At 43.3% G+C, this 21858-nt stretch overlaps 1 long non-coding RNA gene across 3 annotated transcripts in view; it reads right to left on the bottom strand.

Annotated features, from left to right (window-relative positions):
* Positions 1–4642: 4642 nt before the first annotated feature.
* Positions 4643–21858, bottom strand: part of LOC123275958 (uncharacterized) — a 94313-nt gene continuing 77097 nt past the window's right edge. The window contains exons 5-6 of one of the 3 annotated variants that reach the window (XR_006512137.2): positions 9208–9236; positions 4643–6915 (exon numbers count right to left, since the gene is read on the bottom strand). This is a non-coding gene — a long non-coding RNA (uncharacterized lncRNA). The remainder of the gene's footprint in view (positions 6916–9207; positions 9237–21858) is intronic. The other 2 variants (XR_006512135.2, XR_011502637.1) reach the window with 2 other exon arrangements.

Genomic DNA, 21858 nt, shown 5'->3' on the forward strand with positions numbered 1-21858 from the left:
ACATGGCAAGTGATCAAGCAAGTAAATTATACTGGTTTTTCAGTCAGTTAGGCCTAGGTTCAAATCCTGACTCGTCAACTTAGCCGTGTGACTATGGGCATGTCTCCTAACCACCCTAAACCTTGTTTGCTCAGCTGCAAACTAGGAATCATCATTGTACTGATCCCACAGAGCTGCTCTGAAGATAAGACAAAATAATGCATTAAAGTGCTTAGCAAATTGCCTGTCATGTAGCCGGCACTTAATAAATGGGAGAAATTTTAAAAGAAGGGATAAGGGAGGGGAATTGGCAAAGGCTAGAAAGAGTGTGTACTTCCTAAGGTACAGACGCCCTATGGGGCCCAGGGGAGGAATCAATGAGGCAAAATGGCACACACACCAAGTCTCAAAAGAAATGAAGAAGCTTGAGAGAAACTGGGCCCGGGACTCAGAGACAGAATGAAAAGCGTCCTATCCGTCTTGTGTTTTCTCTTCAGGTATGTGGGATGAGTTCCCCGATAGATGGGAAAGAGAAACGACGAGGGCCCCCCAGGCCTTACAGCGGGGGTTCTGCCAAAGAGGCCTATGGTGTTGAAATAGAATTTAAGACAGAGACTTGACCAGGAGAGAACACCTGCCCGGGGACCTTCCGGGCTGTGGGATGCTCAGGAAACTGGTAGCTGCTTGAATAAGGGGAGGTAAGTTAGAGAGCTGGCAAGAAGATGAAACGAGCCTTATAGCTGTCCTGGTGACTCTGAGCTGCAGTCTGTGAGACTGGCCTGTTATAGATGGATTTATTTCCTTCTGGAAAGCTCCTTGGCCTTGTTGAACTTGGCCTTGGGTATTCAACATTCTCAGGCTTGGCTTGATTTTCTTTCAGTAAGATTTTTTTCTTTCTGGAAAAAAAGCAATACAATAAAAAGAGGGAAAGCGTATAGTGAGAATGCCAAAGAATGTCAGAGAATATGAATCATGGGGGAGAGAATTCAGAGTTTATCTTTTCCCAAGGTAATGTTCATCAAGGAGAAAGAAATTTTCTTCTTGAGCCCCTGTATCTACAATTCCTTAAAGCACTTTCTTTCTTTCTGTTTTTTGTTGTTGTTGTTGTTGAGGAAGATTCGCCCTGAGTTAACATTTGTGCCAATCTTCACGTTGCATGTGGGTCTCCGCAGCCTCAGCATGACCACCGACAATTGGTGTAGGTCCACGCCCAAGAAGCAAACCCAGGCTGAAGCAAAGCGTGCCAAACTTAACCACTAGGCTGTGGGACCAGCCCCAAAGCAGTTTTTTATGAAGTTCATGCTTGATACTTTGAACACCTTTTCCTGTCTCTGTCAGCGCTTTTCTCTGACGCCCATGCAGCCATGAGAATTTCAACAAGCCCAGCAAACAGAGCTAATAACACCAGGAGGTTACGTCCTATGCATTTTGGAGGCCAAGGCATGAAGACGGGAGATTGTAAATATGGTGCAGGAAGTGGTCCTGGTGTCCCAGATGTTGTAGTTCATGTAATTGTAGTAGGGCATCCTTCGGGTGCCTCCCAGAGGTGACCAGGCAGGGAACGAACTGAGAACATCTGTAACTCTATGCGTCTCCACAGAGGGTACTGCTGGCCCCAATCATCCAACAGCCCCTGAGGAAACATGGCCGAAACTCCCAGCATTGTTACAGGAAGCGGGACTGGCAGATGGAGGTGGCGGTGAGTTTGCCAAGAAAGTGAACCATATACATGAGATTTCAGGACCACTTAACGCTCAGTGGAATTTTTTTTTTTTTTTTTTTTGAGGAAGACTAGCCCTGAGCTCACTACTGCCAATCCTCCTCTTTTTTGCTGAGGAAGACTGGACCTGAGCTAACATCCATGCCCATCTTCCTCTACTTTATACGTAGGACGCCCACCACAGCATGGCTTTTGCCAAGCGGTGCCATGTCTGCACCCAGGATCCGAACCGGCAAACCCCAGGCTGCCAAGAAACAGAACGTGAGAATTTAACCGCTCCGCCACTGGGCTGGCCCTCAGTGGATTTTAATACCACTTAATCCATGGAATAAAATAAGTGGACTAATAATCGCATAGAAAAATATTTTATGTTTCAGTGGAAAACTATGCCTTGCCTATAACATACCCGTCTGAGTTAGGAGACTCTGGCCCTGTTCATTGTGTTGGACATATTTTGTAAAGCTTTGTAAATTCGAGGTAACTGATAGATACGTAATTTCTATCCTATCCGGTCGAGATTTAGCTGATCCCCTCCCCCCAGCCCTGTGGAAAGACTAGTTTTACCTCCATTTGAAATTCATCTCAACATTCATTTACTTGTATAAATCTGTTCTGTTTTGACTTTTCCTTTGAAACAGTTGTTACAGGCTGAATAGTGTCCCCCCAAAAAAGGACACATGGAAGCCCTAACCCCTAGTACCTGTGCCTGTGACCTTATTTGGAAATAGGATCTTTGCAGATGATCAATTTAAGATGAGGTCATTAGAGTGGGCCCAAATCCAATATGACTGTGTCCTTATAAATGGACGGATTTGAACAAAGAGACAGACATCTGCGTGGGGAGAACACCATGAGAAGGAGGCAGCGGTCAGGGTTATGCATCTGCAAACTAAGGAATGCCAAGGATTGCCGGGAAATCATCAAAAGCTGGGAAAAAAGTCTGGAACATCCTCCCCTCAGAGCCCTCAGAAGGAACCAATCCTGCCGACACCTTGATCTCAGACTTCGAGCCTCCAGAACTGTGATGGAGTAAGTGTGTGCTGTTCCAGCCACCCAGTTGGTGGTACTTTGCTCTGGCAGCCCCAGCAAACTAACACAGCGGTTAGAACATCTGCCTAGTTCCCTTGTATCTTAGGAGTAAAATAATTATTCAACACATGTTTATTTTATATCTGTATGAAAGTCATGAGTTTACCTCTTTCTGAAAATTATCTTTTAATAAGACAAATGGATCTTCTGCTGTGCCTCTCCATCCCTAGACTTCTCAGCCAAGACTGCCCCTGAAAAGTCTTTGTTTCATTAAGTTGTTGGGCTGCATAAAGGCGTCACAACATATCTTCTTTAAGACAACCCGCAGTCGGAAACTTAACCAATCAAAATGGGCTGCCTCCCCTCATTCAGATAAATGGATGGGAAAGGAAGCCCTCAGGCTGTCAGGCTCTGTGCTGGGCGCTGGGCATTCTGTAGGATGTTTTTTAAATGCCTACCTGAGAGTCATCCCGCCTTCTTCAGCGGTAAAAGGACTCCAGTGTTGGACCAGCAGTATTCGCCTTTCACCCCAAGTCTCAGAGAAGGAGACCCTATCCCAAGTTCCCCCAGAAGTAAAATCTGATGGGTCTAAGGCCCGCACGGTGGTTTCAGTCCCCTTGCCAGCGATTGATTAGACATGGCTGGAACGTGGGGGCAGAGGAAGATATTCCAAAAGGAAAGGTTTCATTCTCTTAAAAAGAGCTATGTGGGGAAAAGCACAGTCTTTTTCTGAGTCTACCTGTGATGCTGGGGACTATGGCAGCCATCTTGTGATCCTGAGAGCAGCTAGCTTGACCAGGGACAAAATTTGTCACAGCAAATACGGCAGAGCAGAAAGAAGGAAAGTTCCTGGGTTCTTAATAGGATTTTTGAGCCGGTGAACTAACCAAGGCTATAAATGGTCTCCCATTTATAGCCCCATGGGAAGTCCCATGGGACTTCCTTACATGTGAGAGAATAAATTTCCTTATTGAAGCAAGTTGAATGGGAGTGTTCTGCTCCTTACATCCAAAAGCTATCTGTGAACATTCTCATTTTAAAGATGAAAATCTGAGGTTCAGAAACTTTCTAACTTGATCCAAGCTGGCCTATCCAGGGTCACACACACACAAAATTTGTATCCGACTCAAACTCTAGACTCGTCCTCTCTCTGCTCCCACTTACCTCCTCTCTGTTTACTATTGGTCACTGAAAGAAGATAAATTTCTCCTGTTTTCTTGTTTGATCGGGCCCTTTAAAATGTCTTAGGAGGCCACAGAGCCTAGCAGTTAAGGGCAAACTTTGGTGTCAGGCACACCTGGGTTTGAATTCTGTCTCTGCATGACCTCAGGCAAGTCACATAAGCCCTTTAAGCCTCAGTTTCTTCATATGTGGAATGGGAATAGCAATCACTATAATATAAGGACGTGAGGAAGACTAAGCGAAACTACAAATGTAAAGTACTTTTCACAGGTCCTGGTACATTATACATGCACAGAAAAATAATGTTGGCTGTGATGATGATGACGATTACTGTGCCATGCGGTGTTATCCTACCTCTTTGATAGGCAGCCAGCATTTGTGAAGAGAGCGTCCTGTTCCCCCATGCAGAGTAGTTTCATCAATCTGACTTCAGACTTGCTAGAACCTCCCCTTTCTGTGCTAAAAGCGCGAGCTCCTGCTCCTCTTGCCCGGACTCATCAAAAGAGCCCAACTCCTGGGAGCACCCAGCGTGCCTTGGTGGAGCCCAGCCCGGTCTTGTCTCTGCTCACATCAGCCCCACAGGGCCCTGAGAGCTTTGACGTTCATGTGGCTGCCTGGCAGGGGCAGGAAAATAAAACCCTACTTGTTCCCTCTCTCCACGGTAACATCATTGGCACTTTAGAGCGACACAGAGATAAAAGACTGGATTTTTTTTTCTTTTCATTTGTTTTTCCAACAACAAATAGTGGCCTGTCTTTACCAGCCACCCCTTGAGAGCCACACCACAGTCAAAGAGCATGAAATCAGCAGAAAGCCAGGGCGGGGGAGTTCTGTCCCACCCCGTGGGGACTCTGCCTGCCTAGAGGACAAACAGAAAGTGGAGGGGAGAGGAGAGCTGTGTGCAAAGAGCATTTGTCTGGGGTGATCCAGGCTCACAGGTCCTACCCCACTTTCAAGTTTGTTTTCTTAACAGTTACACTATGCCACTTTAACTTTGGCATACAGACAAGACAGGGACAGGAAGGGACATGGAGAAAGGAAATTTCAACTTGTCATGTAGGGAAATCTTGAGTTGACTTGACATCTTCTAGCCCGGAGGGCTTAATGTGCTGACAGTGGGTTGGCCTCCGTACGTGGAGCATTCCGTTGGGACTCCCAAGTCCAATGTCAGGCTCTGCTTTAAGTCCATGCGGCCGTGCAAGTGAAGGAGGAAAGAGGATAGTCTGCCTGCATGACAAGGAGGCCTGTTGTTCTTGGAGTATGTCCCACGAGTCAGGTCCTGTGCTAAGTATCCAACATGTAGCGACCATGGGGTAGATGCTGAAGCTTAGAGAGCTAAAGTCAATTGTCCAAGGTCGCATCCTAAAGGGCAAAGGCAGGACTTAAACTCAGATCAGCAGCAAAGTGTGGGTTCTTAACCAGATGTTCTAAAGCTGCCTTCCGCAGAGATTGTGAGTGCACTTTGAAAAATGCCAAGCAAGATACAATGGTAGGGTGTCTGTCATCCATTGCGTTGTGTGCCCAAAAAAGATGTTGAAGTCCTCACCCCAGTACCTGTGAACGTGACGTTATTTGGAAATAGAGTCTTTGCAGATGTAATCAAGTTAAAAGAAGGACACACTGGGTAAGTGTGGGCCCTAATCATGACTGGTGTCCTTATAAGGAGCGGGACATTTAGATAGAGATGTGCACGAAGAGAAGGTGGCTGTGTGAAGAGGGAGGCAGACATGGCAGTGATGCTGCCACAAGCCCAGAAACGCCAAGGAGTGTCGGTGACCCCCAGAAGTGAGGAAGTGGCAAGGAAGGACCCTCACCTAGAGCCTTTGAGAGAACATGGCCCTGCTGACACCTTGATTTTGGATGTCTGGACTCCAGAACGGTGAGAGAACAGATTTCTGTTGTTTTAAGCCACTGGGTTTGTGATACATTGTTATGGCAGCTCCAGGAAACTAATACAGCATGAACTTTCTGAGTTTGGAGAGTGTGTGTGTGTTTGTGTCTGTGTGTGTGTGTGCAGGTGTGCGTGCGCTTGTGGTTGGGGGGAGAAGGAGGAAGACAAGACAGCTCTCAGACAAATAATACAATGGTTATCTCTAGCATATTGGCCTGGGGAATGGGGCAAGGATGCAGCCAAAGAGAGAGAGGAAAACATGGGTGATGACGGTAGTGAAACAAGAGGCTTAACTGACGTAAGGAGGTGAGAAGGGAAGAGAGGAGAACTGGAACCAAGTTTGATGGCTCAGCTCCTTGAAAACAAGGAGAGTCAAAGAAGGTTCTGACGTTCCCTGTCAGCAAAGGAAGAGATTGAGAAAGAACAGGATGCTGCCATGGTCTGCCCAGGGACGATGACCTTGTTCCACACCACCGCCCCAGCCTTCTCACGCCTGAACAAGGCTCTTACGTCAGACTGTTCTCCAGTTACTGCACTCAGGGAACACGTATTTAGCACTCACCAAGTGGCTGGCGCTGAGGGGCGAAGGGATGAGGGCTAGAGAGCAGCACTAAGGAACAAGGAACTAAGAACGCATGATTTCTTCAGCCTGGATTGCTCTTCGCCTTCCTGGCAGCCTAGAAAGTATGTACTCGGACCTCTAGCCCATCCCAACTTGGATGGGGCATTTGCCTACCTCACTGGGCTTGTGACACCTTCCACACCCCTTTATCATGATGCTTGGGCATCATACTGCATTTCTTTCTATGTTATCTACACACAGATAGAGATGGATAGATAGGGAGATAAAGAGATATAGACAGACACATAGATATCTACATATAGATATAGATATAGATATAAATAAAGATAGATAGATGGTAGATAGATGATAGATAGATAGATAGATAGACAGACAGATGGATATTATAGATGCAATGGCTCTTCCATTGGATTGTGAGCTTCTGGAAGGCAAGGTCAGCGTCCTATTCAGCTCTATCTAGTTGGTGTCTTCACAGAGCCTGGCGCACAGTAGTTGATCAGCAATAGTTGGTCAATGAACGTCCAGGGTATTCTAGAATTCAAACAACAAAAAGTTTAAGTAATAGAAAAATAGGCAAAGGACGTAAACGCATGATTGACAAAAGAAATATAAATGGTTCTTAACCACATGGAAAGATGCTCAGCTCCAGTGATCACAGGGAGAATATAAGTCAAAGCTACACTCAGAAAACATGTTTCACCTCTCAGACTTGCAGAAGTGGGACAAGATATTGTGTCGGGAGGCTGTGGGGACACAAGCAGGCTCATACCTGCTCACAGGAATTACATGACCCAGAAGGAGGCCAGGTCTCAATGTCTATCAAAATTACCAATAGGCTTACCCTTGGCCCAGCAAGCCCACTTCCAGGGCAATCTGCATGACATCTCATAGACACACCTGCACATAGGAAACTGGAGTTTGTACAAGCACTGTTTGTAACAGCGAGAGATCCGAAGGAAGTCAAGGGCCCCTCTCTAGAGAACCGGGAAAATAAACAGTGGTGCTTGAATAAGAATGAGAAAAACCAAGACTAAATTTGTACTTGCTTAATTTGCTTAATTTAAGAAACACTGAGAGGATCCATAAGAAACTGATGGATGTGGTTACCTAGGTGGAGCAGGGAGCAGTGTGGACAGCTGGGCAGAGAGCTGGATTTCTCAGGGCAGGGCTTTCACATCATTTTGACTTTTAAATTATGTAAATGCATTGCCTAGTCAAAAAAATAATAAATTGGAAACAAAAAAGTCTATAATATTAAGTAGCATGTGGAAGATAGAGAAGGCCCACACCTCTCTTGCACGCTGCAGGAAGGCTCAAGGAAAGAAATAAAAATGACTCAACCCTCAGAATACATTAAAATTTCAAAAGAGCATTAAAATTTACCTATTGGTTAACCAATTTCCTGGAAGACTAAAGATGAAATCTGTTTTCCTTAAGACCAATAAACTGGGACAAACAAACAATACCCGTGCAAAGCCCGTAAGCCACCTGAAGGACAAGTGCCATCGCCCATTGCGGGGAATTTCACAGGTTCAGGACAGTCTAACCACCCGATTCTCTCACATTCCCTGGCCAATCCCGTTGGAATTCCATTTAGTTCCTACTTCCAGCCTCATCTAGCCTTTTCAGCCTCTTTCCCAAACCCAATATCCTCACATATCTTGGACTTTTCTAGACTCCCTCCCATCCATCAAAGCCTTCTAAGATCTCTAGCTCAATACACACTTCCCCTTTTTATTTAAAAATCTAGATTGGCTATCATAGGGGTGCCATGCTCTGCTCAACCCAGGACACTATAACTTATTAAACCCCATAATAATCCTATAAGATAAAGACCATCATCACCCATCTTATCAGCACTTTACCAAGAGAAAAGGAAGGCTGGAGAGGTGGAGCACTTTGTCCAGGGTTACGCAGTGCGGGGAGGTGGGGCCAGGATGGAAACCCTAGCAGTCTCACTTCAGAGCCCACTCTCACCAGTGCTGCCTCCCTAGATGCCCCCAAATATTTCATGGGTGTAGACCTCTTGTTCTACTTCTCCTCCCTCCATTCATGCATTCATTTGTCCATCAAACATCCATGGCCACCTACTGTATACCGGGCACTGTGCTAGCTGAAGGGGATACAAAGATTCAGGAGATAGTAGTCCTTAACTTTGAGAAGCTCACAGCCCACACACAGGGAAGCACACAACTCTATATATAGGGGGTTCTGTAATGTGAGCCTAGGGACGGGCCCCTCCACCCGCCTGTATATCGCTGTTTTTCCTCCTCTGCGCAGGAAGTCTTCATTTGTGGCCTTGTATCCATCACAACTGGACAATCGACTCTGTGAGGATTCTTCCAGGGAAAGTAAAGGTACTCAAACAGACTTCCATGCCAACAACTACCAGATTCGGTCTTGGGGTCTGCTCTCCAGTAGCCTACAGTTTACGAATGTTGTTTCATGTGGAAATAAGAACAAGAGGATTGTGTATTTTTGCTTCTCACCCCAAGAATCCAGGTTGAAAACAAAACAGAAAGGAGACCTAATCTGATGATACTTCTCACAGTAGAATTCGGAACAGAGCAGTAAAGTAGAGCACAGAGATCTTACCTGTCGCCCTTAAACGTCCTCTTCCTAATCACAGTCCAGAGGACTCATGTTCCCAACCCCGCTGTGCTGACTAAGCTGGGGAGGACAGCCTGCTTACAAGATTTGCAGTCTTCCCTCTGATCTACTCAGTCTCCACAGGCAGGAGTGACTGTCCCCGTTCCATCCCCAAAACAAAGCATCGAAACCAGTCACACAGACCTGGGTTCAAAGCCAGAGTCCGCCACTTACCGAGGGATCATCAGCATCAACTTCCTCATCTGGAGAATGAGAACCATAAAGAAGATTCAATAAGCTGATACATGCAGAGGCTCTAGCCTCAGGCACGACCCAAATTCAAAGCCTTCTTGGGACACTGTCATGAACAGTGTCCCTGCCGACTTCCCATGAACACCCACCCAGCTCAGCTCCTGAGATAATAGAAAATATCCAGAGCCCTGGCTCCCCCTGCCCCAGGGACCTGTGCTTCTTTCTGCAGCCATAAGCCTGGCCTCTAGTGCTGCAGAGGGCAAAGAAAACAGGCTGCGGGAGCTGAGAAGAGAGAAGCTCGAAGGCCACCAGGATTGTTCCGGTTACAGTCACACGGGCTGGGGTTGGGGTTACACTCCAGACTGGGGATGCAGAGACAGTGCAGGGAAACCCGGGCAAAGGGGAAGGCTGCAGGTTGGAGGCAACCCAGTGTCCCCAGAGGCAGGCCAAGTCCACAGTCAGACACCAGCAGCACCCAAAAAATAACTTCAGAAAGAATTTGCTATTTCCCCAAAAGCACCCAGGAAGTCACCTTGAGGGAAAAAAAGTCAGAACTTTATTGGACTGGCCTACTCTTTTGGATGATATAATATTGTTTTTAGTTTTAATTACATAGAGGCAAGGTCAAAGTAGGGAGTGGAAGATAGGCACCACACTCTTTCCCATGCTAGAACCTCCAAAATTCCTAAACTGGCCTGGTCTGTTAAATACCAACAAGATTGAATTGAAATCCACATGCCTACAGAGGTCAGACAGATTAGATAAATGGGCACCTGGGCCAGGTAGGGGTGTGGGGACTGGAACACAAATGCCCCGTGGAAGTAGGACAGCTGCCAATCAGCCTTGGCTAACTGTTGCCATAGAGAAGCAGAGTCCGCGTTGCTGGATCAATTTTTCTTTTTAATATACATTGAGAGATTTATTTTAAGGAATTGGCTCACACAACTATGGGGGCTGATAAGTCCAAAATTCATAGGGCAGGCTGGAAATTCAGGTAAGAGCTGATGTTGCTGTCTCGAGTCTGAATTCAGCAGGGCAGCAATCACTTGTTGATGTTTACCGTGTAAGCCTAGTGCTAATATTACTCAATCACCATCACACACAATGACGAGGAGAAATTTCGGTTTCCTGCGGATAGACGTGAATTTACCTTCCTCATGCATATTTCCATTACTGCTCACTCACATGGTCATATAATTAAGTATTTATGTCTTTCTTCTCCAATAGACTATAGGATGTTTGTCAAAGGGTTGCCCACAGACCAGAGACATCAAAATTTCTTGGAATGCTTATTAGAAATTCAGATTCCTGGCCACCCCTGATCTGTTGAATGAAGAAATCGGTACTTTTAACAAGCTTCCTCTTTTTTTCTTGCGTGTGCTAACACTTCAAAACCACTGGACAGAAATTGTTTTCTTGTTTTTGTTCCTCAGTGACCAACAAAGTCCCCACACCTCATGGAGCTTAACAAATGTTGTTGAACAAATTAATAAATAGTGTCACTAGTTTATCCTTGGGTTTTCTTGTGACGTCTGTAAAAATCATAATATTAAACTTGCGATCTTAATCTCTTTGTTTTAGGTGCTGACCAACTATTGTTTAATCACCTATGTATTTGTCAGTTAGTCCTACTGAACTGGAAAATTTCTTACACTTTTGTCATTCTTGTATTCCCAGAACCTAGCCCTGTCACTGGCATATGTTAGTTGCTGAGTGAATATTTATTGAATGACTAGATAAAAGCATGAATGGAGAGGTAGGTACAGTTACATGAATATAGAACCACCTGCTGCCTTATTAGGCAGTGCAAATTTTTTGCTTGCTAGCCCCTGAGTTTTTACAATTTTCTCATCCTATCTTATAGTAATTCATAATTGCTACAGCTATTGAGTGCATCTAGAACTTAAGAGTCTGTAACATGTAATCTCTGCAGCATTAACTGTATCTCTTTTCTCTCTTTCAGAAAAAAATATATAGCATGATGCCCACAATTTAGAGTCATGCTATTTTGGGATTTTGAATTCTCTTCAATGTAAAAACAAAAGTATTTATAAGCTTCAGTGCTCAAACTATTACTATTACTGTTTTTAATAAATTCTTTGTGATACGTCATAACCAATCCAGACATAGTACTGTGTCAAGACACTCAGGTTAAGAATAACTGCTATAAATCATTTGACGTAAACCAAGTGGTAAAGATTTCTGCTTCCAGAATGACTAAAATTAGAAAGACTGACATTACCAAGTGTTGATGAAGACCTGGAGCAACCGGAACTCTTATACGTTGCTGGTATTTATCCAAGAGAAACGAAAACAATTGTTGACAAAAAGACTTATACAAGAAGGTTTATAGCAGATCTACTCATGACAGACCCAAATATCCATCAACAAGAGAAAGGATAAGAAAAGTGTGATATCTCCATACAATGGGATATTACTTAGCAATAAAAAGGAACAAATTACTAATGTATACAACAGCATGGACACATCTTGAATTAAAAAACCCAGAAACAAAAGAGTACATTCTATATTATTTCATATGTAGAAAGTTCAGGAAAGGCAGAACTAGGCTGTAATGATAAAAATCAGAAGAATGGCTGCCTCTGCAAAGGGCAGGTATTGACCAGAAAAGGACACAAAAGAACTTTCTGGGTGAGAGAAATGTTCTAAATCTTGATTTAGTGATAGTTACAGAACTGTAATCATTTGTCAAAACTCACTGAATTGTTCATTTAAGAAAATGCCTGCATTTTCCTGTATGTAAAATATATCTCATTTTAAAAACTTATGCTTCTACATTGGCCAAAAATATCAAAGCATGATCTATCTTTTATGCATTGTGGTTTCATTGTTAGGACCATTTGTCAGATCGAATGCCTTAAACCATCTATGATTCTAGTCAGAGGTGTCACCCACATCTCAACACAATGCCCTCTTGTCATTCCACTAAGGTGTTACAGAACAGTCAAACACCATTCAATGTGTAATTCATCCAAGCGCCTGGCACCATTCTGACTCTTTAAATTCATTGGTTGATTTAAACCTCACTTTTAAAAATTGCACAGTGCAAATATTTAATAGATGAGACTCAAGGTCCAGATAGTCCTAGTTATTTGCCCAAAGTCGCATAGCTAATGAGTGATGACACCAGGACTCAAACCCAGATCCCAAGCCCAAACTCTTTCTTCTCCAAATAAACACACACACACACCTCTGCATCACAATTCATAGATCTTTCCATACTTTTATCATGAATGTGTGATAACAGTTTCTCCTGTGAAATTTTAAAATAAATAAACAAAGCCTCTATATAGGGCTCTAGAGTCCATGGAAAGTTTCAAATCATTGCCTGATTCGTCCCACCTGGCTCTCATTCTCAACTCCATGTTTACTTTGGAATCTGAGGCCTGGAACAATCTACCACGAGTAAATGAAGGAAGCCACAGAGTGTTTGCTGGCCAAAGGGCAAAGGAGGTGTTTCCTTCACTTTATTTAGACATTAAAACAAAATTCTCCATTATTCTACACACTGAATTACCGTCAGTATCTTTAGAAGGGAAGCAGACACATTGAGTGTGTTCTCAGACGTAAAAACTGAAAGCAATTAGCAGAGGGAAGAGAGAGATGAGCTTTATCGTCTGTAAACACTGGCTGCTCTTTCCAGCAGGGGTCTTGAGGATATGGTTTCTTATTAAATTTTTCAGTCTCATCAGTGATTTTTAACAGTAAATTTCTAAATAACCAAGTCTGAACCAAAGCCAAGTTTATTTCATTCTGATCTGTTAGAAACCACTAAGAACTCTCCCAAAAATGCCAGAAAAATTCAAGTGACTCTCATGTACACAGTGAGATTAACATCCCACAGAAATGCCTCATTAGAGTCATGTCAAAATAATTCACTTAAACCTTTTCCTGGCAAAACATAAAACTTCTATGAAATAGAATGATATTGTATAGGTACCAAGATTGAAAGAAGCTGAACAATTACTAATGTTTCTAGATGATCAACTGATTAACTGATGAAGAAAAAGGGGGAAAAAATCCATTATCACTACTGAAAAGGCAGGTTTCTGGTCCATATACTTCCAATAACACCAATGCTCTGAAAATCATTTTGCATAATCCACAGAAAGCCCTCACATATCTAGTCAACAAAATTGGGAGTTGGTTTCAAGCTCTAACCTCATTTTCCATGAAAAATACTTTGTACTTTAAAGAGCTCAGGACAATAATTTCTTTGGAGGAAATTTAAGCCTGTGGCTAGCTTGTTATTACAGATACAAACCATCTTAGGTGTCAGCTAAAGAATCTTATTCTGCTCTTTGGCTTATGGAGCAAGGAAGTAATAAAAGCATCTCCCCTGATCTTATAACCTTCTGAGTTCCAAGTAGCAGTGAATATGATTCCCAGGACTGTAAATAGTTTTATAAGTCTTGCCTTTCCCAATAGATTTCACTTTTCCATTTTCTTAGATGTTAGCAATAAAAGTACTATGTATAGGGGCTGGCGTAGTGGTGAAGTTTGTACACTCCACTTTGGCAGCCTGGGGTTCGTGGGTTCAGATCCCAGGTGCAGACCTACACACCACCCATCAAGCCATGCTGTGGCAGCATCCTGCGTACAAAATAGAGGAAGATTGGCAACAGATGTTAGCTCAATGACAATCTTCCTCACCAAAAAAACAAAAAAAGTACTATGTGTAAATGTTCTTAAGATTTGGGCAAAGCTGTCACAAGATTCAAAACACTCAGTCCTGATGGAGAGATGGCTTTTCATACGGTTAAAAGTGGTGAAGCAATTTCAGGAGTGTGCCAGAAATAAAGAGAAAAACTCAGAATAAAAGAGTTAAGGCAGAATCATGAAGAGAAAACATTAAGTTTTAAAACACATGATTTTTGTTATGCAGGCAGTTTCAAATTAAGTACTTCAAGCCAAAGCGTTTTTCCGACTTTGGTGCTCCCTCGGGAAAAATGCACGGCAGCAAAGGATAATGGGAAAAGCTGGGGGGCGTGGCTATAGAAAGTTTCAACCCCAGTTCCATTCTGCCTAGCCCAGAAACTTGGGCAAAAAAACCAAGTTGATGATGATAATAATAGCTAACAGTTACTGAAGCTTCAGCTGGGCTAGACACTCATCAAAGTATTTTGCGTGTATTAACTCACTTTGTTCTAGGAGGTAGGAGAGTGTGTAGAAGGATGGATTCTGGAGCCACACTGCTGAGTATTAAAAACTCTCTCCCATTTACTAGCTATACGATCCCCGGCAAGTCCCTCTTCTGAATAATTGTCCTACGATAACATCTACCACCTAGGTTCTTATGAGAATTAATGAGCTAATACCAAGGTTAGCACTTAGAACAGCGTTTGTCTGGCACAAAGCAGATACTCAATTAATGTTTGCTATTCATATTCCCATTTTACATTAGGGAACTGAGACATAGAAAGTCTATTTGCTAAAGATGCAGCGATTAATATCTAACTAATGAACCTCTAAACTCTGGCACATTGTAAATATTTCATACATGATAGCTATTTTTCATTCTATTAGAAACAAAGAGATCACTGTAAAAACAATACTCCTTTTGCTATTCAAAATTCTACTTTGCCTAAATCGAACACAAAGAGTTCTGAGCGTAGATTTCTAAAATAGAACATTTAAACAGCTGTCAATTACTGCCTTCTCCTTCCTCTTGCACTCCTGGTCGTAAATCCAGATCACAGCAATAAATTATGCAGATTGAATGGCGATCTCTAGACTGCAGTAACTATTATATTAAAGCACCTTTCCAATAACGAGCAGTTCATTGATCTGTAAAATGGGCAGTCCAAACTGGCCCCCACAGCAGGGCACTTTCAGGGTGAATTCTCCACTGTCCAGGCTCTGGCCTACCGGCTGGGCGTCTCAGAAGCTTAACATCAAGCAGAGAACACAGCCATCTCTCAGGGACAGACTCCTCCGAACCAAGCTCATCCCCAAGACCCATGTATGAAACCAGAATGTTGAATAATTGATTACAAGGAGATACAGCACTCTAAGTAGGCCTGGGACTAGACTAGTTAGCGACTATATTTGCTCCCTGTCGACCAATCTGCATGGGAAACCAGATTCTAATTAGAAGGCTACTTAGTAAATGTAAAACCAGAAAGAAGGCAGATTCAGCCATCTCCAGAGTAATCAGAATGGACGAGTTTGTATTGGGGCCATTTGGGGCCAGTCCTTTGCTCCGCACATAGCCCCTCCCAGGCCTAGTTTATTCTTCTTCTGAGGCTAATTAATGCCATTTCTGAAGGATCATTCTATCTTCGGCTCTGTGCATAACTTCAAGCCTGTTACACTCAAGTCTTTGGCGCCTAGAAGCCGTTCCATCTTTTCAGGTAATTTGCCTATATAATCTGATTCCTTTTATGTTCATTTCACAGTTTAGCTCTCTTAGAAGGCAATCTCCTTTCCCGGTTCAAAGCTCATAGTTAGATACATCCCTATTTCTCCCAAATACCTACAGTAAGATAATCACCTAGTCTAGCACAAAACAAATCCTCCATAAATGAATACCCCTTTCTTAATGCCTCCCTTCCTGAAGTCAACAGCAGTTTTTCCTCCCTGTGGCAGCGTTGGGGGACCAAAAGGGTCAGTTCATTCATTCACTCATTTAGCTTCTATTTACTGGGTGTCCATTATGTGCCAAGCACTGAGCAATGCACTGTGAGTGAACAGGACGTGAAAAAGACATGGACTCCGCCTGCCACAATCTCTGAGCTCTGTGAGACACATCCTGACCATCTACTGCTATCCCACTAGAGAAGGGAAAACTGCAAACTGAGAAAAGTACCCTGAAGGAAAAGAAATACAATTCTTTGAGAAAATTAATGAGCTGTCCCAACCAGGAGGGTTCAAAAGCCTTTCCTGAAGAAATGAGATTTGAGCGGAGGTTGGGAAGAGAGTAGTAGGCATTCACTCACAGAGCAGGGAGTGGCAGAGAGGTTTGGGGAAAGGGGTTCATTTCAGATGAAGGAAATTGCATTGCAAGAGCCCTGAGGCTTTCAACAGTGAGCAGCTGGCTTATAAAATGAATCTAAAGGAGGTCAGAGTTGCCAGGGGGCAATGAGCCGTTGGGCAAAGTAGTCCCAAGACAAGTGGTGTAGGTAGGAAGGAGCTGGGCCACAGGGGGCCTCGCCAGGCACAATACAGATTTAGATCTTTATCATAGGATGAAGAGTTTGACGGTGACTTGATTCTTCATCAGATTTGTACCTCTAAACATCACTCTGCATAGAACGGAGAGTAAGTTGGAGGGGGCTCAGGGAGACCAACTCAGGGGGCTCAGGGAGGGGGCTGGGAGACCAACTTAAGAGGCCAACACAGTAGTCCAGGCAAGAGATGTTGGTTCCTTAGGCTACAGTGATTAGAGGAAATGAAGGAAAATGGAAAGGACTGAGAAACTGAGAAAATAAATGTCCTTTAACAGGCAACGAGTAAGAAAAAATTGTCCCACTCTATGGACGTACTACTCAGCAATGAGAAGGAATAAACTATACTCAATTATGGGACAGAAACCTGGGGGTGTAGCCAAGGAGAACTGACCCGGAAGGGGCGCAAAGAAACTTTTGGGGGTGAAATCTAAATTGTGTTGGTGGTCACATAGGCATACAAACTGGTCAAAATTCATCAAAATATATATTTAAATGGTTAAATTTTATTATGTGCAAAGTCTATCTCAATCAGGTTGATTTTTTTTAGAAATCAGTGTAGCTTAACAATTAAGCACAAGGATTTTGGAATCGTACAGACACGAGTTTGAATCCTAGCTCTACCACTGGAAATTGTATCACTCCAGGAAAGTTGATAAAATGGAGAAGACGGCTGTTTTGAGAATCGAGTCACCCAGTTGAGCAGAATGCCCAATACAAAAGCAAGAAGGCCTACCATTCAAATTTCATTCCTTGGCCTGGTGGGAGAACATTTCTTGACCGCTTCCCATGATTAGGCATGTGCTAGGCCCTTTACAGATGTTGTCTCATTTGATCCTAATGAAAAGTCTGAGATGGCCATCGTTCTTATAGCTTAGAAACGTAGAAATCTCCCAGGAAACAGTAACTTGGCCAAGTTCATTCACAAAGTGAACATGGAGCCCAAGGTCCCTGCAGTAGTGAGAGAATGTCATCTTAGACCCACCCTCAGAGGCCTGGGAGGAAACCTGAGAGTCCTCAAAGGGGATTTCCCAAAGGTCAGCACTTAAACGCAGGTGGTCTGAGAGATGATTCCAAATGGCACTTATTATTTTGTGTTTATTGTATTCAGTGTTAAGGTTACCGTCTCAGTCCATTCAGCCACCTGTAACAAAATACCACAGACTGGGTAACCTATAAACAACCAACATTTATTCCTCACAGTTCTGGAGACTGGAAGTCTGAGGTCAAGGTGCCAACATGGTCAAGTGAGGGGCCTCTTCTGGGTTGCAGACTTCTCATTGTATCTTCACATGGTGGAAGGGGACAAGAGAGCTCTCTTGGTCGTTAATCTTTTGTTTTGTTTTGTTTTAAAGATTGGCACCTGAGCTAACATCTGTTGCCAATCTTTTTGGTTTTTTCTTCTTCTTCTCCTCCCCAAAGCCCCCCAGTACATAGTTGTATATTCTAGTTGTAGGTCCTTCTGGTTGTGGCATGTGGGACACTGCCTCTGCATGGCCTGATGAGCAGTGCCATGTCCATGCCCAGGATCCGAACTAGTGAAGCCCTGGGCCATGGAAGTGGAGTGTGCCAACTTAACCGCTCAGCCTCGGGGCCAGCCTGGGGCATTAATCGTATTCATGACGGCTCCACCCTTATGAACAAATCCCCTCCCAAAGACCCAGCCTCCTAATACCATCACTTTAGGCTTTAGGATTTCAACATATGAATTGTGAGGGGGGACTCAAATATTCAGACCATAGCAGTTACCTTCCATTTAAGTTAGTGATAGTGGTTTTCCGCTTATGGTGATGAATTAACTTTATTTAAGTTTTTTTTAAGTGAGTCAAATTTAAACTATGAAGGAATTTATAGCATGGGTACTACTTGGATATATCAAAATTGTGAAGAGGATTTGGAAAGGACTGAAGCTTGTAAAAGGCTGGGTCAGCCCAAGCAGAGAAGCGCCAAGGCCCCCAGATGCCAGGAAGGCAGTCCGGGGAGGCAGCAAGGATTCAGGCGGGGGCTTTGGCGACCCTAGACAGCCTGAGAAGAAATTTTATGCTCAAGTCACTGTTACTTCCCATCTGAGTGGCTTCAAGGCATCCAAGAACAAAGCCTGGGCCCTGGAGAAGGAATACAGATGGAGAAGGATCAGGGATATGGAGGGAGTGGGGTCCAAGGAGACAGCAAGAGACATGGAGCAACTGATACAGACGGAGTGTCTCTCAATGCCAGTCTGGGCTCCAGCTATCATCTTTCCACTCCAGCTAGGACAGCTCTTTGGGGAAACCCAAAACACCTCAAAGCTTTTCTTAGAATCTCATTTTCCTCCGTGAACGAGGGAGAATCCAGATACAAAATAATTGTTTTCAGAAACAAAAGAATTAAAACAACAAATCTTCTTGTACTTTCCACTTGGCTCCATCACTATCCTAGGTGGCTTTTCGAGATGAGACAAGAGACAATAGAGCAGTTGTTCCTAGAAAAAGACAGTGTCGCTCTGCAAATTTAAATCCACTGCCTCTCACACCCGGCATTGTGTTTCCTAAGCAAAACCTTTGCAGAGCAGCTGGATGGCACACATGATATATTCTTCTTATAAGCCAGAAGTGGTTTTTTTTCCTAGTCTCATATCCAAACTAATCCTTAGGGGATTTTAAAAATGCTTGTGGAATTTATTCTGTGCCACGTTTTCTCTCCTATTTCTCTCTGTGGTCTCAGCATGTTCTAGCTTAAGATTTGCTCAAATTAACTTCTAAGTAAAGCCCCTAATTCTACTCTACTACGCTCACTACCATCACTCCCCAAACACGCACACAATTCGTGCCCAGGTTCTCAAGACAGATGTTCTGGAAAGTTCCTATATTCACTTACCGAGGGAGCAGGAGGGAGAGACGTTAGAGGTCTTTAGACCTGCAAATCATTGTGAAGGATGGAAGGGCAGGAGAGCAGGGATAAGACAGTGAGAGGTGGCCAGACGTCAGTGTCAAAGACGGCACCCAGAAGAAAGAAGCAACAAACCAACATCCTTGGGTAGAAGCTTTGGGGACATGAAGAAAAGGATTATAAACCAGGGGCCTGTCGAGTCACATGAGGTAGTTCTGGGGTACGCCTCATTCAAAATGGACACTGAATGAGGGTTTGCTGATTGAATTAAGAAATACATGAATGGTTGCCTAAGCTAGAGGGACCACAGCAGGCCCAGGGTAGAAAAGATAGGCAGCTGACCACCAAGAAGCTTATTCTTATGCTTCTCCAGCCTCAGTCAAATGTGGGTGGAAGGACAGAGGACACATCAGGTATCTCAGAGCCCCATTGTCCAGACCCATGTATTAGACCAATACGAGACATGGCATCTCTCCTTCTTTGTTTTACAATAAGATCATATAAGCTCCTTCGGCTTTCTAAGATTTCAGAAACTGAAACTCACTAAGCGGAAGAGCCATGAGAACGTGATATATGACAACTTCCATAAGAACTAGCAACAATGCCCTAAGAATCAATGTTATTATCGTGGAAGCATTCATTGTTTCCAGGAGGATTTATTGAGAGACTGCTACCCACCACGTGGTTGATGCAGGACAGGTCCCTGGTCCTGAACTGTGGGGTAGCAGACAGGGAGGATCAGGTGCAGAGCCAGGAAATCTGAACCTGAGCTCAGCCACTCACTGACTTTGGGAAAGGGCATTCCAAGCAGAGAATAACTTGTGAGCCATCCCAGGGAGAGAAGAAATAGCTTATGAGTTCAAGAAACTATAAGCAGCATGGTGTTCTGTAAAAGGGTCAGGCAGCGGTGGCAAGACTTTAGGCCGCTATGTAGCAAGTGCCCAATAAATATTTGTTGAATGAATGAATGCAAAGTAGGCAGGAACAGAGGACCTTATATTCATTCTTTCCTAAGGAACTTGGGTTTGTCTTTTTGCAACAGAGAATCACTGCCGGGAGAGGACTTCCTCAGACTTAGACTGTACCTAGATGCTATGCTGTATGGAACATTAATTTAGGAAGACAAGAAACGACACAGAAAGGCCAGTGAAGAGGCAATGGTCCTAGGGAGGGGAAAGAGCAAAGACTTGGAGAAATTAGAGCTAAAAGAGACAGCACTTGGCACGTGATTAGATGAGGACAGTGAGAAGAAGACAGTTTGAATCTGGGCTTTTAGAGTGATAAAGTGCTTGAAAGTAACACCAACTTACATAGAAAGTGCATGAAGAACAAGTGTAGGAGGGAAACTAATCATTCTGGCTTTGGACACGGTGAGTGGAACGTCCAGGTGGAAATAAACCATAGCTGACATTTACCGGGACTTTCCTGGGGGCCAAGAGCTGTCCTAAGCCCCCTACATATGTGAACGCACTTAATCCTCACCACAGCCCCCATGAGGTATGTACTATTATCAACATCATTTTTTTGGAGAAGGGAAACAAGATTCACAGAGTTTAAGTAACTTCCCTAAGTTCCCAAGCTGGTAAGTGTCAGAGTCAGACCCCAACCCAGTCCCGCACCTCTCAACCTCTGTGCAAATGGATATGTATTTGCCATTGAGTGAGGGCCCAGAGCCCTCCTCCTATCTCTTCTTGTAGAAATAGAACTAAAAAAAATAATCACATTAAAGTGATGATTTCATTTTAATTTTTTTAAGCACACAAAATGCAGGAATTCCAACCATCAGATCATGAATGCCGTTATTGTTGGCGATTTAACACAGTTAAATGTCCATCTACATTTTAATATACATCTGGTCTCCAAAGCAAACAAGATATGATGTTATTTTTATATTCATTTGTCAAGTCATGCTTTTTAATATAATTTATTTAGGGTAAATTAAATAGCACATGTCATTTCCTAAATAGAGACAAGATAAAATTGGTTTTATATGTATTATAAATATTATTAGAGAACATATTAAAATATATTTCAATATAATCTTTAATCTACCTCTCAAATTGATTTTTTCACTTAAAATTACTTCCTTACTTTCTAGTTACTTTGCAAAAATAATACAATGTTTTTTTTTAATTCCTAAGAGAGTTCATGAAATTATATATTACTATGAAATGGATTTGAGTTTTAAAAGGTCAGGAACTACTGCTTGGCACCAAGGTATAATTTCTGCCTTTTCAGAATATGTTTCATAACCCAGAGACCTCCATAAACAACTACAATATGAAAAAATCTGAGATCTTTTCCATCTCAAGATTTATGGTGGAAAGATGGCTTTGACTTGGATCCTTATTGTAACTAACCATTATAGGGACCCAGCTCGTGACCCCGCGGACGTGCTCAGCTAATGAGCCACTGTGCTAGAAGCTCAGTGCTATTTTCACTTGGCTTTAATAGATCAGACATAGCCCTCTTTGAAAAGCCAGACTTAATGGAATGCGCATGTGACACATTCTCAGAAATGGAAGAAAACACTTTTACTTCCTTCCCTGGTTCCCGAAGACTCCAGAACTTACTGTAA

This window comes from Equus asinus, chromosome 4 (genome assembly GCF_041296235.1).
Source record: "Equus asinus isolate D_3611 breed Donkey chromosome 4, EquAss-T2T_v2, whole genome shotgun sequence".
Lineage (NCBI taxonomy): Eukaryota > Metazoa > Chordata > Mammalia > Perissodactyla > Equidae > Equus > Equus asinus.